A 19,227-nucleotide genomic window follows, 5' to 3' on the forward strand; every position below is an offset into this window, starting at 1 on the left:
GCTTCAAACCTGTGATCCTCCTGTCTCAGCTTCCCAAATACTGGGATTATAAATTTGTGCTACAATGCCCGGCTCAGTTTAAGTTTTTTTTTTTTTTTTTTTTTTTTTTTTTGGTACTGGGGGTGGAACCCAGGGGCTTTTCTACCTCCGGGCTATACTCCCAGACCTATTTTATACTTTATTTGGAAACAGGGTCTCACTAAATTGCTGAGAGCCTCACTAAGTAGCTGAGGCTGGCTTCGAACCTGTGCGATCCTCCTGTCTCAGCCTCCCAAGTGCGGGGATTACAAGTGTGAGCCACCACACTGGGCTTTAGTCTTTATTTTGATACAGGGTCTCACTGAGTTGCAGAGGGCCTCACTAAGTAGCTGAGGCTGTCCTCGAACCGTGATCCTCCTGTCTCAGCCTCCCAAGCGCTGGGATTACAAGCATGCACCACCACCTGATTCCAGCTGCCCAAATTAAGATTATGATGATTATTTGGTACTGGAGATTGAGCCCAGGGCATTCTACCTCTGGGCTACACCCCAACCCTATTTCATTTCTTCTTCTGACACAGGGTCAGAAGAAGGGTCACAGGTTGCTGAGGCTGGTCTTTAACCTGCAATCCTCCTGTCTCAGCCTCCCGAGGATGGGGTTATAGGCAGGTGCCACCACACCTACCTACCCTTTTTTATTTCTTGTTTTGAAACAGGGTGTCACTAGGTTGCTGACGGTCTTGCTAAATTGCCAAGGCTGGTCTCGAACCTACAACCCTCTTGTCCCAGCCATTCAAGTACTAGGATTACAGCTGCGCGCCACCACACCCAGCTCCAGTCGCCCAAATGATGAGACCAAAACTTTCTGTCGGTTAAGCCCCTCAGTTTGTGGTTATGGCAGCCCCGGGAAATGAATTCAGCAGGAAGAAGATGGATCTCACTGGCTGAAGAAACTGGGCCTTGCAGGGCGCTTGGAGACCAACTAAATTCTGGGGCCGAGCGTCTCCAGCTCCCGCTCACTGTCCAGGCCCGTGCCAAGGACGGCTGCTCTTCCCACCCGCTGCCCGGCAGGAGGGCACCAGACACTGAGGCAGCCGTCTGGGACACATTTGGAAACTCTGCAGAGGGGTTTCGAGTCAGTCGGGAACCGCCATCTGGATCCTGTTTGTCGTCCCCTGGCAGGGAATCGGAGCAGAACTGTGGAAAGTGCCCAGAGAAGGGGGCCGCTCCCTCTGTGGCCACGGCGGCGCAGGAGCCAGGGAGGCCGAGGCCTGGAGCCGGTGGTCCTGCCTTGAACCCGGGTTCTGGAATGTTCTGAGTGACCTTGGGTTGTAATGTCACTTCCTTGTTTGGGCTTTCTTACCTGTAGAATGAATGTAATGGGATTTACCTCAAAATGTTGCTGCCAGGGTTTACTTTTTTTTTTTTTTTTTGCTTTTTGGTACTGGGGATTGAACCTAGGGGCGTTCTACCTCTAAGATACACGCCTAGCACCATTTTTCTATTTTCTTAAATAGGGTTTCACAGAGCCAGGTGTGGTGGCACACGCTTATAATCCCAGCATTTGGGAGGCTGAGACAGGAGGATCGCGGTTTGCAGACAACCTCAGCAATTTAGGCCCTTTGCTCCTCAGTAAAACCCTGTTTCAAAACAAAGAATAAAAATTAGGACTGGGGGTGTCACTTGAGGGTAGAATACCACTGGGTTCCATCCCCAGTACCACACACACACACAAAAAAAAATTAAATAGGGTCTCACAGCTGGCATAGTGGTAGAGGCTTGTAACCCCAGTACTTGGGAGGCTGAGACAGGAGGATCGCACAAGCTCAAAGCCAGCCTCAGCAACTTAGTGAGACCCTGTTTCCAAATAAAGTATAAAATAAGTCTGGGAGTGTAGCCCAGAGGTAGAAAAGCCCCTGGGTTCCACTCCCAGTACCACACAAAAATAAATAAATGAATAATAAATAAATAAATAAATAAATAAATAAATAAATAAATAAAATAGAGCTGGGAGTATGGCTCAGAGGTAGAATGCCCCTGAGTTCAATCCACAGCACACACACACACACACACACACACACAGACATGAAAAGGTAAAAGGGCTGGGGATGTAGCATGCTCCTGGGCTCAATACCTAGTGCGAAAAGGACAAAAGGCCTCGGGGCTGTTACCTGTGTGCAGAGCTGCCTCGTTGGGCACACAGAGTGCGGTGGACCGTGAAGCCTTGTGGTCAGACATCGCCGGGGCGAGGCCTCCGCCTCAGCCTGCCTCCTCACCTGTAAGCAGGGCACAGTCATCGAGGCTGCCTGGCGGGGCAGGTGAGGCCCTGTGAGGCGGGGTACAGTGCCCAGCGGTGCCCGTACATGGTGAGGAACGGCCGTGACCCCGTGCACGCAGAACAGCCGGGCTGCACGTTAGAACGCCCCTGGGAGGCAGTTTCGGGGTGCCCCAGCTCACTTTCCAGCAGCCAGTCTCTTCTAGAAGTTGCACACAGATAAAGGGTCCCGGTTAATGAGGATTCTGGTACAAGTTTTTAAATTCGCAGTAAGCCTACTCCGCATAATAATGTATCAGAAACACAACAATCCTTTAATCTAGAAGGAATTAATTGCTGGGCCCAGAAATTCAGGGCACGCCGGCAGAATCCTTAATTTCTTGAGCTGATGGTTTTCAAAAAGCGACTGATTTTCGACTGGCTCCTCCCTCCGCGTCACTGAGACTCCCACAGGCCCGACAAAGCGCGGATTGTCTCGATGTCTTCTTCGAAGAGTCGTGTGTGTGTGTGTGGGTCTGAATTCCTGGCAGCTTGGAATTTTTCCTGCCGGGTGAAACGTGGTGAACTTTAATCTCCAGGAGAGTCAATAGCAGCTCTGTGGCCCGAGTGGCCGTGGCCACGGCCTACTCGGCCCACGCGCGCCCAATCCGCGCCTAAGCCCGGGCTGTGGGTGATGGATGCAGGAAGCCAACGCAGACCTAAGGAAAAGGCCACGGGAGACGTAAGTGCTGGAGGGGCAGGAGGCCTGGTGTGTGTAGTCAGCGAGGACTGCCTTATTTACATGGCAGGCTTAGGGCCTACAGCTCAAAGAAACCCTCCCATTTTTTTTGTATTAGGGATTGAACCCAGGGACATTCTACCTTTTTTTTTTTTTTTTTTTTTTTGGTGGTACTGGGGTTCCTGGAAGCCCTTCTACTTCCTGGAAGCCCTTCTACCTCCGGGCTACACTCCTAGACCTATTTTTTATACTTTTTAAATTTGGAAACAGGGTCTCCTAAGCCAGCACGTGCGGCTGGCTTCGAACCTGCGCGATCCTCCTGTCTCTGCCTCCCAAGCGCGGGGATTACAAGCGTGTGCCACCACGCCTGGCTACCTTTTTATTTTTTACTTTGAAACATGGCCTCGCTAAATTGCTGAGGCTGGCCTCCAAATTGCCCTCCCACCTCAGCCTCCCAAGTACTGAGATTACAGGTATGCGCTTGTGCTCTGCTCAAAGAAAATCTTTGTAGGCAGAAAACCAAAGGCTGAGGGGAATTAACCAGAGAAAGGAAAGGGGACTTGTGTTCTGGCTGAAGATGAGACCTTAGCTGGATGCGGTGACATCCACCTGCAATCCCAGTACTTGGGAGGCTGAGACAGGGGGATCCCAGGTTCGAGGCCAGCCTGAACAGTTTAGCAAGGCTTGCAGCAACTTATGTAGACCCTGTTTCAAAATAAAAAATAAGCCGGACATGAGGGAGCACGCTTGTCATCCCAGCATTTGGGAGGCTGAGACAGGAGGATCGGGGTTCGCAGACAGCCTCAGCTACTTTGTGAGGCCCTTTGCAACTCAGTGAGACCCTGTTTCAAAATAAAGAATAAAAAAATAGGATTGGGAATGTAGCTATGAGGTAGAGTGCCCCTGGTAACCACCAAATCCCCAGTACCACCAAAAGAAAAGAAAAGAGCTGGGAGTGTAGCTCATTGGTAGCATGCCCTTGGGTTCAATCTCTCAGCACCGCAAAATAAATAAATAAAATTATATAAACAGAATTGTATCATGTGTACTTTTTTTGGGTCTGGCTTCTTTCATTTGACCTAAGTATTTTAAGATTTATCCATGTTGTGCATTTCTACCATGGCAAATTACCACATATTTAGTGGCTAAAACAACAGAAATGCCTTCTCCCACAGCCTGGGGACCAGGAGTCAGAAGCCCAGACGCTGGCAGGCTCTGCGCCCCCTGGAGGCGCCACAGGAAAATCACTCCATCTCTCCAGCTTCTCCGGGATGCCAAGCATGTCTGGGTGCAAAGGTCTGGATGTGCCACCCCAAATTTACATATTGAAACCTGCTCCCAGGGCTATAATTAGAGGTGGAGCCATTCGCGGCAATTGGATGGGTCCCCAAGGTTTTGCCCTTCTAAATGGGATCGGTGGAGGGGCATACAACTGTAATCCCTGTACTTGGGGGGCAGAGACAGGAGGATCATAGGTTTGAGAACTTAGCTAGACTCTCTAAAACTCTATTTCAAAATAATAATAATAATAATAATAATAATAATAATAATAATAATAATAAAAGTACGGCTGGGATTGCAACTTGGAGGTGAACGCCCCTGGGTTCCATCCTCAGCACCACACATTCCTAAGAAGTAAGCATAAGCCGGGTGTGGTGGCGCACTCGCTCGTCATCCCAGCATTCGGGAGGCTGAGACCAGAGGATCCGGGTTCGAAGCCAGCCTCAGCTACTTAGTGAGGCCCTCCACAACTCAGTGAGAACCTGTTTCAAAATAAAGAATAAACCCAGCATTCGGGAGGCGGAGACCGGAGGATCCGGGTTCGAAGCCAGCCTCAGCTACTTAGCGAGGCCCTAAATAGGGCTGGGAGTGTAGCTTGGAGGTAGAATGCCCCTGGGTTCTATCCCCAGACTTGCAGAAAAAAAAAAAAAAAAAAGAAGTAAGCATGGTCGGGTCTCAGGGGTGGGGCTCAGCTCACTCCGCTCCCTCGAGGTCCCCAGCAAGATGCAGGCATAAGGATGGACAAACAGGAAATCATCTGGCATTGGCTCTGGCTGACTCAGAAAAGCCCATGCTGGGACGCCCCCCTTGGGATTAGACAGCTGTGACCACTGGTCCCCAGCAAAATCACAGGCTTCACGGGGCCCTGCAGAGGACCACACTGCCGCCAGGCTGGGGGCCTGTGGGTGCCTGCCCGCTGCCTCGCAGCTGCTTCCTGGGTGCCGTTTCCACGAGGGGACAGAGGAGGCCAGAAAGACATGGCCGGGTCCCCCTTGGTCCTGTCTCAGGAGACGGGCGCCACTGGGACAGGCTGCCATGACTCCGTATCTGCCCAGGGAGAGCCAGGAAAGATGGGTCCGCTCTGGCCTGGCTGTGTTTTCAGCAGCCCCTCTGGGCTGGGAGCAGGTGAGTCACATCCAGGCAGAATGCAAACAGCCCGGGTAGTTATAGAAACCCCCGCCTGCCCGCTGCAGAAGACAGGAAGCAGGACCAGCCGCATCCGCCTGGGCAGGAAGGGAAGAACAGTAAAAACCTTTGATCTCGGGTCTCACGGCTTCCTGAGAACTCCATCTCCTGTGACCGAGGGTCAAGAGAAGATGGGAGCCAACGTACTGGCTCATGCCTGTAACCTAATACTTGGGAGGCTAAGACAGGAAGATGGCAAGTTGGAGGCCAGCCTCAGCAGTTTAGCAAGACCCTTAGCAACTTAGCGAGACCCTGTTTCAAAATAAAAAATAAAAAAAGGGTTGGGAGTCTGGTGTGGTGGCACACACCTATAACCCCAGTACTTGGAAGGCTGAGACAAGAGGATTACAGGTTGGAGGCCAGCCCCAGTAATTTAGTAAAACCCTGTGGTTGTACTGGAGGTATAGCCTAGGAGTAGAATGCCCATTGGATTCAATCCCCAGTACCCAATAAATAAGTGCAAGCAAGGAGCCTCTGGGCATGGTGGTGCACATATATAATCCCAATATTTGGGAGGCTGAGACGGGAGGATCACAGGTTCAAGGCTAGCCCTAGCAACTTAGCAAGCCCCTCAGCAAATTAGGAAAATCCTGTTTCAAAGTAAAAAATAAAAGCGGGCCAGGCATGGTAGCGCACGCTTGTAATCCCAGCATTTGGGAGGCTGAGACGGGAGGATCGCGATTCGAGAACAGCCTCAGCTACTACTTAGTGAGGCCCTTTGCAGCTCAGTGAGATCCTGTCTCAAAATTAATAATAATAATTATTATAATAATTATAATAAGTAAAAACAGGGCTGGGGGTGTGCCCCTGGGTTCCATCCCCAGACCCACAAAAAAAAGATAAATAAATAAATAAATAAATAATTGCCGGGCGTGGTGGTGCACGCTTGTAATCCCAGCATTCGGGAGGCTGAGACTGGAGGATCCTGGTTCGCAGACAGTCTCAGCTACTTAGTGAGGCCCTCTACAACTCAGACCCAGTTTCAAAATAAAAGAATAAAAAAAAAATAGGGCAGGGGGTGTAGTTTGGAGGTCGAATGCCCCTAGGTTCCATCCCCAGACCCGAAATAAATAAATAAATAAATAAATAAATAAATAAATAAATAAAAGCGCTGGGGGTATATCTTGGTTTAATCTCCTGTACCAAAAACAAAAACAAGGCAGGCTTGGAGGCACATGCCTGTAATCCCAGTACTTGGGGGACTGAGACAGGAGGACTGTATTGTAGGTTCTCAGCCAGGCTCAGCAACTCAGTGAAACTCTGTTTCAAAATAAAATATAAAAGCTTGGCCGGGTGTGGTGGCGCACGCTTGTAATTCCTGCGCTTGGGAGGCAGAGGCAGGAGGATCGAGGCCAGCCGCGATGGTTTAAGAGACCCTGTTTCAAAAATACAGAAAATAGGTCTGGGAGTGTAGCCCAGAGGTAGAAGGGCTTCCAGGAACCCCAGTACCACCCAAAAAAAAAAAAAAAAAAAAAAAAAGCTTGTAATCCAGTACCTGGGAGGCTGGGACAGAAGGATCACAGGTTTGTGGCCAATCTCAGCTACTTAGTGAAGCCCTCCTTGACTTAAAGAGAACTTGTTTCAAAATAAAGAATAAAAAATGGGGCTGGAGGGTTTAACTCAAAGGCAGAATTCCCCTAAGTTCAGTTTCCAGTACTGAAAAAAATAAATAAATTAAAAAAAATATAAGAGCCGGGCATGGTGGTACATGCGTGTAATCCCAGTACTTGGAAGGCTGAGATAGGAGGAGGTTCACAGGCAGGCTAGGTAATTTAGCAAGGCTCTCAGCCACCTAAGGAGACCCTGCATCCAAATAAATACTCAAACTGGGCTGGCGTGTAGCTTGGAGGCAGAATGCCTCTGGGTTCAGTCCTCAGTACCACAAAAAAGAGGGGGAACTTTTATTTATTTATTTATTTTTTATTTTTTGGTGGTACTGGGGATGGAACCCAGGGGCCTTCTACCTCCGGGCTACACTCCTAGACCTATTTTATATTTTATTTGGAAACAGGGTCTCCTAAGCCAGCGCACAAGGCTGGCCTCGAACCTGCCCGATCCTCCTGTCTCCGCCTCCCAAGCGCGGGGATGACAAGCGTGCGCCACCACGCCCGGCAAGGCTTTGTGAACATTTCTGTTGCTTCTCGGTTCTGTCATCCTGATCACAGGGAGGGGACTACGAAAGGACAGCCGGGGTCACAGCCCAGGGCCGCTGCGTGAGTGGTCTGGTCTTGAGCCAAGTTCCCTCTTCTGAGTGGGGAAGATATTACCACCAACCTGGTTGCGATAACCACAGAAGCTCACGCAAGGTAGCACGTGGCTGTAGGCAGCCTCCGGGGTGAGAGTGGCCGAGATGCCCGCCTGGTACCCAAGCCCTGCTGCGCTGCCCCACACCGATGAGGGCGACCTCATCCTAATAGGAAACCGTGAAAATGTGGAGTGTGATTTCTGAGGCTGTCGTGAAAGGCCCCGCACCTTCTCCTCCACTCTCCTGGATCATTTGTTCTGGGGGAAGCCGGCTACCATGCCTAGAGGATATCCCAGCAGCCCTGTGGTGGACAGAGAGGCTCCAGCGGTAGGAAACGCAGGGTTCCACTCAACGGTTTGCACCTATTTGCCAGCTGTACGAGTGCGCCATCTTGGGAGCGGGTCCTCCAGCTTGGTCAAGCCCTCAGGTGACTGTGTCTTGACTCCAACTTTACAGGAGGTGTTAGGTTGAAAATAGAGCTAAAGCCGGGCGTGGTGGCGCACGCTTGTAATCCCAGCATTCAGGAGGCTGAGACCGGAGGATCACGGTTCGCGGACAGCCTCAGCTACTTAGTGAGGCCCTCTGCAACTCAGTGAGACCTGGTTTCAAAATAAAGAATAAAAAATAGGGCAGGGGGTGTAGCTCGGAGGTTGAATGCCTCTGGGTTCCATCCCCAGACCCGCAAAAAAAAAAAAAAAAAAAAAAAAGAAAAGAAAAGAAAATAGAGCTAGGGAGTTTAGGAGGGAGGTAAAAACACCAACCGGGTTATCAGAGACGGCTGTTTTATTGGGGCCCGGCCCCTCCGGAGAGTCAGCCGGCCATGGAGACCGCCGGCCATGCGTCTGGAGAGTGGCACACAGTTCTGTGAGTCACGTGGGGATCGGAGGCACCGCTGTTTTATAGGCATGCCAATTCTCTCGCAACATCTGGAGTCTCGCGATGTTTGGAGTCTCGAGGCACCTAGAGTCTTGCGATATCTCCGCTTCTGACCTCCAGGGTTCCGCTGGGAGATCACGTGGGGGAGGGACCCAACTTATCAGGAGGCTTCAAACCAGAACCACTCAGGTGGTTTAGAATGCCCCGGGACCCAGAGAAACGAGAGAGTGATAATTGTTTAAAGATGCTAGCCAGGCGTGGTGGCGCAGGCTTGTAATCCCAGCATTCAGGAGGCTGAGACTGGAGGATCACGGTTCACGGACAGCCTCAGCTACTTAGTGAGGCCCTCTGCAACTCAGTGAGACCTGGTTTCAAAAAAATAAAGAATAAAAAAGGCCGGGTGTGGTGGCGCACACTTGTAATCCCCGCACATAGGAGGCAGAGACAGGAGGATTGTGCAGGTTCGAAGCCAGCCGCGCTGGCTTAGGAGACAGTTTCCAAATTTAAAAAAAAGTATGAAATAGGTCTGGGAGTATAGCCCTGAATTAGAAGGGTTTCCAGGAACCCCAGTACTACCACCAAAAAAAAAAAAAAAAGTGGTAGAATGCCCCTGGGTTCCATCCTCAGTATGCAAAAAAAAAAAAAAAAAAAAAAGAAAAGAAAAAGAAAAAGAAAAAAAGCTAAACTTTGGGATTGCTTGTTATGCAGCAGAAGATAACTAATACGTGTGGTTACACAGTGCCTGGCACACAGTAAGTGCTCAATAAAAAATGACAGCAAGACAGCAAGGTGTGTGTGTATGTGTGTGTGTGTGTGTGTGTGTGTGTGTGTGTGTGTGTGTTTGGGTGGATAGGGATTGAACTTGGGGACAGTCTACATCTGAGCAATATTTTTGTTGTTGTTGTTGTATTTATTAGGGTTCCTCTAAGTTGCTGAGGCTGGTTTTCAATCCGTGACCCTGATCTTCCGGTCTCAGCCTCCCAAGTTCTGAGATAATAGGGTTAGTTAGTTCTCATGAGAAGTGGGGGCTATAAAGTAAGGATGCAGTCTGGCGTGGTGGTCCACTCATATAATCCCAGCATTTGGGAGGCTGAGACAGGAGGATTGCACTTCACGGACATCCTCAGCTACTTAGGCCGTTTGCAACTCAGTGAGACCCTGTTTCCAAATAAAGAATAAAAAATAAGGCTGAGGGTGGAGCTCGAAGGTTGAACGCTCCTGGGTTCCATCCTCAGTTTGAGGAAAAAAGGAAAAGACAATGTGGCTGGGCTGAGCATGGTGGTGCACACCTGGGAGGCTAAAACAGGAGGAATGTAGGTTCAAGGCCAGCCTCAGCAACTTTGCAAAGCCCTCAGAAACTTGGTGAGAAGCTATTTAAAAACTAACTATAAGCCGGGGCATGGCGGCACACGCCTGTGATCCCAACATTCAGGAGGCTGAGACCGGAGGATTGCGATTTGCAGATAGCCTGTTTCAAAATAAAGAATAAAGGGCTGGGCGTGGTGGCGCACGCTTGTAATCCCTGCTCTTGGGAGGCTGAGACAGGAGGATCGCACAGGTTTGAAGCCAGCCTCAGCTACTTAGTGAGGCTCTCAGCAACTTAGTGAGACCCTGTTTCCAAATAAAGTATAAAATAGGTCTGGGAGTGTAGCCTGGAGGTAGAAAAGCTCCTGGGTTCCACCCCCAGTGCAACAAAAAAATTAAAATTAAAAATAGGGCAGGGAGTATAGCTCGGAGATCAAATGCCTCTGGGTTCCATCCGCAGACCCGCAAAAACAGAAACACAAATAAACAACAACAACAACAACAACAACAACAACAAAAACCCACAAAAAACTAACTACAGCCTGCTGGGTGTAGCTCAGAGGTCGGACGCCTCTGGTTCAGTTTCCAGGTCCTCCCTCATGACCCAGTACCTGCCACGGGCACGTGCCCGGCTCCTGCGGCAGGGCCCCGAGGACAGCGTGGGAGACTCTCTGGGGTCGGTCCCTAGCGCCTAATTGGGAGTTTTCAAGATGCAGCTGGCATCCTTTCCAGAGAGCGTTCCAGGGCCTTGAAGGCCCATCCAGCGCCAAGAGGCTGCACACGCCCTCCTCAGCCCCCCGCAACCTGCCGCGGCCCTGCTGGCGGGAGATCAGACACCCACTTTGCCGAGGGTTAATTGCTGACGTGGTGCCCATCTGCTCTGGGAGAACTTGCAAAGGCCTTTCTTTTCCCGTCTTTCCAAAGAACATTTGTGCTGCAAGAGGCCAGGGGGCCCGGGCATGTTTACTGTGTAGTTAACAAAATAACTTAGGGCTTAGGGGCCCAGTGTCTTGGAACCCTCGGGAGGCGCCTGGCCCCAGCAGGTGTCCCTGAGGCCACTCGGGAGGGCGGCGCTGGGCAGCACAGGTGCGGCAGCTCCGGCTGGGCTCCAGGTGTCCTGGCCACACCGGGGACACGATGGCCCATGGCACTCCTGGTCTGATCTGGACACCCCGCCAGTGTTTGGACCGCGTTCTTCTGAGCACAGAGATGAGACTTAACGTTTTTCTTTTCTCTCTCGTGCCTGCCAAGTTTTTTTTTTTTTAATCATCAGGGTACATCTTATTTTCCAAATAGCACATGTAACTCATGAATGTTAGAGATTCAAGCCACATGTAATGCATCAAATAAAATGTGAGTGTTCCTGTCCCCTCCCCTTCCTCTTGTTCTAGAGGGACCCGCAAAGGGAGCTTGCGTGGACTTACCAGTGTGCCTGTGGCTTTGCAGAAATGTCTGTGTATGCCGGGCGTGGTGGCGCACGCTTGTAATCCCCGCGCTTGGGAGGCAGAGACAGGAGGATCGCGCAGGTTCGAAGCCAGCCACGCGCGCTGGCTTAGGAGACCCTGTTTCCAAATAAAAATGTAAAAATAGGTCTGGGAGTGTAGCCCGGAGGTAGAAGAGCTTCCAGGAACCCCAGTACCACCAAAAAAAAAAAAAAAAAAAAAAAAAAAAGAGAGAGAAATGTCTGTGTATTATTTTAAAAAATTTTCACAAGTCGGGTGTGGTGGTGCACGCTTGTAATTCCAGCATTCGGGAGACTGAGACCGGAGGATCGCGGTTCGCGGACAGCCTCAGCTACTGAGTGAGGCTTTCAGCAACTCAGTGAGACCCTGTTTCCAAATAAAATATAAAATAGGGCTGGGAGTATAGCCCGGAGGTAGAAAGCCTCTGGGTTCCATCCCCAGTACCACCAAAAAAAAAAAAAAAAAAAAAAAGAAAGAAACAACAACAAAAATAGGTCTGGGGGTGTAGCTGGTGTGTGGAACGTCCCTGGGTTTGATCCCTGGTACTGCAAAATAATAAACAAACAAACAAAAGCAACTCTGGGTTCTGGGGACACGACCTCAGCAAATTGGAGCTTCTAAGGCGCCATGACGAGAGGAAGAGGTCTGGGGCAAGATCCAGGACCAGGGGCTGGAGGCCAAGAAACTTGTGGCACAGGCACGCACGTGTGTGTGTGTGCGCGCGTGCGTGTGTTATTGGTGATAGAACCCAGGGACATTCTACTTCCGAGCTATAGACCCAGCCCTATTTTATTATATATATAAAGGTACATATATATTCATAATTTTTTTGGCGGTACTGGGGATTGAACCCAGGGGCACTCTACCTCTGAGCTACACCCCCAGCCCTATTTTTTATTATTTATTTTTAACAGAGTCTCACTGAGTTGCAAAGGATCTCACTAAGTAGCTGTCTACGAACCGCGATCCTTCTGTCTCAACCTCCTAAATGCTGGGGTTACAAGCGTGCGCCACCACGCCCGGCTATTTTTGGTTTTGAAACAGGGTCTCGCTAGGTTGCCGAGGATCTCTTTATATGACTGAGGCTGGTCTTGAGCCTACGATCCTCCTGTCTCAGTCTCCCAAGTACTGGGACTGCAGCAGTGCACCACCATGACTGAACCCAAGGAGAGGATTGCGTGGTGTTCCGGTTCAGGGCCGGCCTTTTCCTGCAGATCTCCAGTCTTACCACGGGGTGGCGCTGGAATAGAAGCCTTTTCTGCTCGGGCACCTGCGGGGCGCGAGGAGGCTGCGCTCCTGAGGGCAGGGGAGGCTGATTGCATGCCCATTTAGCCTTAATCTGTCCCCTGGAGCCTTGAAAATAGGGCGGCACCCCAAATCTGTATCCATTCCCTGATCTGAAGCAACACAATGAAATCCGCTGCAGGCAGGGAGACAGCAGGTTTTTTCACTCATTAGATCCAGTCCTGAGAAGCTTTCATCAAAGAAAGACATGCATCAGATGCATTGGGCGAAACTCAGCAATTTAGCGAGGCCCTGTTTCCAAATAAAAATAAATAATAATAGGGCTGGGGCGTGGCTCAGAGGTAGGATGCCCCTGGGTCCCACCCCAGGACCCCCATACACATACAATAGGTGGGTAAGAGGAACCACGGCAGAGCCAGGCTGGCGGCTCACGCCTGTAATCCCAGCTTCAGCACGTCAGCGAGGCCCTGTTTCACAATAAAAAATAAATAAAAAGTAGGACTGGGGTGGGAGCTCAGATAGTATGCCCTGGGTTCATTCTCCAGTAACACACACACACACACACACACACACACACACACACACCACCACCACCACCACCACCACCACCACCATCACCACCATCACCACCACCACCAACAACAACAATGGTGGCCAGGCTCAGTTTCCCCGTTTACTGAGAGATTGAATGGCAAATCCTGAATGCCCACCTTTGGGACCGGGAAGAAAGGCAGGTTTCTAGGAGACTGGAGGACTCCCGACCCGGGAAAGGGGGTGCGACTCTCGCCCAGCGCTTGGCTGGAGTCTGGGGGACGATTCCAACTGGCTGGTATGAGCCACGGAGCAAAGAATTGCCGAGGGTGGGAACTGGTTGTAATTAGGAGCCCGGGAGACGCTGAACAATGCGCCGCCAGCTGTCCTGAGCGGGGCCTCCGCCGCGCGGGGAGCCAGAGGGCAGGCCCCACCTCTGCTGACCCAGGGCCTGGGCGCCTCCAAGGCCTGGGGCCCCTCCTGCTCCCCTTCTTCTTTCTCTGCAATTCAAACAGAGCCTCCTCATCTGACAAGTGGGGGTGGAAACGGCGCCGAACCCATGAAATTGTTGTGAGGGTTAAGACCGCCATGCAAAAATCGGTTCACAGCTGGGCTCTGGTGGTGCAGGCCTAGATCCCAGTACTTGGAGACTGAGACAGGAGGATTGCAGGTTGGAAGCCAGCCCCAGCCACTTAGCGAGGCCCTCAGCACCTTGATGAGACACGTTTCAAAATTTAAAAAGGGCTGGGGCTGGGAGGGAGGCCCCGCTGGGTTCCAGCCTCCGTAACATCAACATGGTTTGCTGAGCACAGGAGTCTGCAGTGCGGCCCGCGGGGTTGCCGTCTGTTTCTGTCTGGCCCTCAAGCTAATGGCTTTTATGTTTTTTAATTGCTGGGGGGGATCGTAAGCATAGTACTTCTGAAACATGTGAGAGTTATATAAAATTCAAGTTTTGCCTGGCGTGGTAGTGCACGCTTGTAATCCCAGCGCTTGGGAGGCTGAGACAGGAGGATTGCGCAGGTTCGAAGCCAGCCTCAGCTGGCTTAAGATACCCTGTTTCCAAATAAAATATAAAATAGGTCTGGGAGTGTAGCCCGGAGGTAGAAGGCCCCTGGGTTCTGTTCCCAGTACCACCAAAAAATAAATAAATAAATAAAATAAAATTCAAGTTTTGGTATCCATCAAATTTTACTGGAACAGGACTATGCTCATTTATTTACATATCATCTGTGGCTTATAATACAGGGGCCTGGTGGTCCTCAAGCCCTCCTCCTCGGCAGGGGCCTCAACGGCCCCAAAGCGTGTGGTGGCCTGTTTGCCAAGGGTCCCAGTGAATAGTCACCCCACCAGAGTTAGTAGTGACAGGGACCGTATGGTCTATAAGGCCTAAAATATTAAACAAACTGGGTTAGGTGGCAATGCCAGCTACTCAGGAGGCCGAGGTAGGAGGATCAGCCTGGACAACTTAGTGAGACCTTGTCTCAAAATAAGAAATAAAGCCGGGCGTGGTGGCCCACGCTCCCTGTACTTGGGAGGCTGAGACAGGAGGATCGCACAGGTTTGCAGCCAGCCTCAGCTACTTAGTGAGGCCCTCTACAAATGAGTGAGACCCTGTTTCAAACTAAAGAATGAAAAATAGGGCTGGGGGTATAGCTCGAAGGTAGGAAAGCCTCCTGGATTTAACCCCCATTTCTTTTTTTTTTTTTTTTTTTTTTTTTTTTTTTTTGGTGGTACTGGGGATGGAACCCAGGGGGCTTCTACCTCCAGGCTACACTTCCAGGCCTATTTTATATTTTATTTGGAAACAGGGTCTCTTAAGCCAGCTGAGGCTGGCTTCGAACCTGCACAATCCTCCTGTCTCAGCCTCCCAAGCGCGGGGATTACAAGTGTGCGCCACCACGCCCGGCTTAATCCCCATTTCTGAAAAAAGAAAAAAAGTAAAGAAAGGAATATAAAGGGTTGGGGATGTAGCTTAGGGATAGAGTGCTCCAGGGTTTTATTGAAAAAAATTATATATGAACACACACACATATATGTCCTATTAAAAGGTTCTATTACACATACACACACACACATATTGTAATACAATTTTAGTTCTTAGCCTCTTTTTTTTGTGTGTGGGTATGGGGATGGAACTCAAGGCATTCGACCTCTTTGTTATACCCCCTGCCCTATTTTTTATTTATTTTTTATTTTTATTTTTATTTTTTTTTGGTGGTACTGGAGGTGGAACCCAGAGGCTTTCTACCTCTGGGCTATACTCCCAGACCCATTTTATATTTTATTTGGAAACAGGGTCTCACTAAGTTGCGGAGAGCCTCGTTGAATAGCTGAGGCTGGCTTCGAACCTGCGCGATCCTCCTGTCTCAGCCTCCCAAGCGCGGGGATTACAAGCGTGCGCCACCACGCCCGGCTTATTTTTTATTTTTGAAACAGAGTCTCAGAAAGTAGCTGAGGCTGTCTGTGAACTGGCCATCATCTGGTCTCAGCCTCCTGAATGCTGGGATTACAAGTGTGCACCACCATGCCCGGCTATTTTTTATTCTTTATTTTAAAACAAACTACTGGGATTACAAGCATGCACCACCACGCCCGGCTTGTGTGCGTGTGTGATTAGGGACGCAACTCAGGGGCGTTCTACCTCTTAGCTACATCCCCGGCCCTATTTTATTCTTTTTAAATGTCTAAACAGGGCTTCACTAAGTTGTGGACGACCTCACTAAGCAGCTGAGGCTGGCTGTGATCCTCCCATCGCAGCCTCCCAAGCACTGGGCTGACAAGCGCGCCCTCCATGCCCGGCTCTGTTGGGATGTCACCCAGATGGATTCAGTAGTGTCTGTCCAGTGGCACCACGTCTGACACGCAGGCGCTGCAGAAACGGGAGCCATTACTACTGCTACTTAGAGTCAACTGCTTTTCTTAGCGCCGTAGGTCCGCAAGCTGCCCCCAGTTGGCTGAATGTGAGGTTTGACCCCCTGTGCGCTCCTGGCCGCTGTCTTTGGCCCCCTTGGCCCAGGCAAGCAAACCAACCTCCGCTCACGATGATGACACAGAGCAGCCGGCGCCCAATTGCACTGGTATCAGTTTGGTGGCCTCAGGGGCAACAGTGGACTCTCTGAATCGTGAAATAAATGGAACCTGTGGGTTTATGATGGCGAAAGGCCGCATGCTGTCAGACCCGAGGGGCGAGGACCTCAAGCTTGGCTCTTGGTCCCCCTGAAGAGCCCGGGCTTCCCAGCCCAGCCACCCAGAGCTAAGGGGTCCATTCCAGAGCCTGGCAACCACCACCGCGGGCGTCCCCGCCGCCGGGCTGTCCTGGAGACAGCCTCCCGGACACAGACTGGCCCACGTCCAGCCCAGCCGGCCACCGCCTGCCCCAGTTGCCAGGCGCAGACCCACTCAGTGGGGGCCGAGTGGCTCCCAGGAATGAAGATTGCCAGCCATGGGCAAACGCTGCCGCTTCCTGAGGTTGAACAATTCTATCCCCAAATGTCCCTTTCAGCTGAGCAAAAACAACCCCCGTGGGGACCCAGCCCCACCCCAGAGGAATAAAAGCTTCCCAGTTCTCTGCCGCCCAGAGACCGTCTGCAGTTTCACGCACCGACGGCCCAGTGGGGAGAAGCGATGGTCACGCGGTTCCCGAGCGAGCGGGGAGACAAGGTCACCTTTGTCCAGCCCCTTTCCTCTGCCAGGAAGAAGAGCCTTTGTTGCCAGACCGAAGATGAAGCTGAAACTGCCCTGGTGCTGGCCGGGGAGGGGGACAGGAGGAGGGCTGTTGGCATGCGAGGTCAAGGTCAGCGGCCCCTGACGTCCACTCGGAGGCTCCAGGGCTCTTTTCCAGACCACACTGTCCCATGATTCAAAGAGTTACTTTTCTTTTTTTCTTTCTTTCTGTTTTTGCACTGGAGATTGAATCTAGGAGCATTTTACCTCTGAGCTAACACCCTCAGTCCTATTTTAATTAATTAATTAATTAATTTTTTTGTGATACTGGTGATGGAATCCAGGGGCATTCTACCTCCGAGCTACACCCTCAGCCCTATTTTTTCTTATTTTATTTTAGTATTATTATTATTTTTTGTGGTCCTGGGGGTGGAACCCAGGGACTTTCTACCTCCGGGATATACTCCCAGCCCTTTTTTATATTTTATTTGGAAACAGGGTCTCACTAAGTTCTGGAGGGCCTCACTAAGTAACTGAAGTTGGCCACGAACCCATCTCTGCCTCCTAAGTACTGGGATTGCAAGTGTGCGCCACCACACCTGGCTCTATTCGTGTGTGTGTGTGTGTTTTGTTTTTTGTTTTTTTTGGTACTAGGGACGGAACCCAGGGGCATTCTACCTCTGAGCTACACCCCCAGCCCTATTTTTTATTCTTTATTTTGAAACAGGGGCTCACTGAGTTATAAAGGGCCTAAGAAGCTGAGGCTGTTCGCGAACCGCGATTCTCCCGTCTCAGCCTCCCAAGTGCTGGGATTACAAGCGTGCGCCACCATGCCCAGCTTCTATTCAATCTTTTATTTTGGAACAGTGTTGCTGAGGCTGGGCTTGAACCAGACCCTCCTGTTTTAGCCTCCCCAGTACTGGGATTACTGGGGTATGCCACCATGCCCAGCCCAGAAAGGGCTCTTTCAGCAGGACGCCCTGCGGTGTTATTTCTGTCCCTGCCCAGTCTGTCTGGGATTCACCAGCGAGGCCACCGTTTGTTTTCTGCCAGTCATTTCCTGCCATTAAAAATATTTTCCTTCATGGGAGGACAGAGAGGGGAAGTGCAGAGATCTGGCCTGCAAAGGTGCTGTCACGCTGGGAGGGCGGCAGCTGTGTCTGGCTGGGGCGGGAGTGGGTGGGGAGGACGATGGTCAGGGCGAGGCCCAGATTTAGGAGGCCTCTGGAGCACAGGCACATGGCTCCCACACCTCCCCACCGTGCATCTCGGCCCCGTGTTGCATCACTGGCTGAGACAGTCTTTGCACACGAGTGTCCAACACACCTCTGTGGGTGAAGGAGGTGGCGATGGGAGCCTTACTCAGCTTCAGTGTGGGGACCATTCACTGCACAAGAGGTGACTGCAGCCAGGTTTTTTTTTGTTGTTTTTTTTGTTTTTGCGGGTCTGGGGATAGAACCCAGGGGCATTCGACCTCTGAGCTACACCCTCTGAGCTATTTTTTATTCTTTCTTTTGAAACAGGGTCTCACTGAGTTGCAGAGGGCCTCATTAAGAAGCTGAAGGCTGTCCACGTACTGCGATCCACCTGTCTCAGCCTCCTGAATGTTGGGATTACAAGCGTGCGCCACCACACCCAGTTCCGCGGCCAGGTTTCTCCAGCAAATCAAAGTGATGGTGGGGTTCGTGAGCACTAGGACCACAGGGAAGCCTCCAGGGTCTGATGTGGAAGGTCTGGAACCTTACCAGAATTCTGATCAGGCACAAGGGTTCCCCAGGCACCACACTCTGAGAAACAGATCTTTATGAGATGGGGATGCTTCTTTTTATTTTTATTTTTATTTTTTGGTACTAGGGATTGAACCCAGAGGCGTTCTACCTCTAAGCCACAATCCAAACCCTATTTTATTTTTTTGTTTGAAACAGGATCTCACTAAGTTGCAGAGGTTCTTGCAAAGTTGCTGAGGTGGGCCTTGAACCTACGATCCTCCTGTCTCAGCCTCCCATGTATTGGGATTAAAGGTGTCGAGCCGGGCGTGGTGGCGCGCGCTTGTAATCCCCGCGCTTGGGAGGCTGAGACAGGAGGATCGCGCAGGTTCAAAGCCAGCCTCAGCTACTTAGTGAGGCTCTCTGCAACTCAGTGAGACCCTTCCAAATATAGCCTGGAGGTAGAAAGCCTCTGGGTTCCACCCCCAGTACCACCAAGAACAAAAACAAAAAACAAAACAAGACAAACAAACAAACAAAAAATAAAGGTGTGCACCACTGTGCCCAGCTTGGGATTCTTTTGTTACACTGGCCCATGCCTCCTTTTCTCCAAGAACCTTAACCCTAGCAAATCCGGCTGGACCTGAGAAATGAAATGGGCTAAATCAGCTCCAGAGAAGTTGGAATTAGGACTCAGGACCAGTGGTCTATTTGCTCCGAACTGGTCAGGTCAGAAGCTGCTGCACTGCAGGTCCG

Source organism: Muscardinus avellanarius (assembly GCF_963383645.1).
Source record: "Muscardinus avellanarius genome assembly, chromosome: 21".
In the NCBI taxonomy this organism is placed as follows: domain Eukaryota; kingdom Metazoa; phylum Chordata; class Mammalia; order Rodentia; family Gliridae; genus Muscardinus; species Muscardinus avellanarius.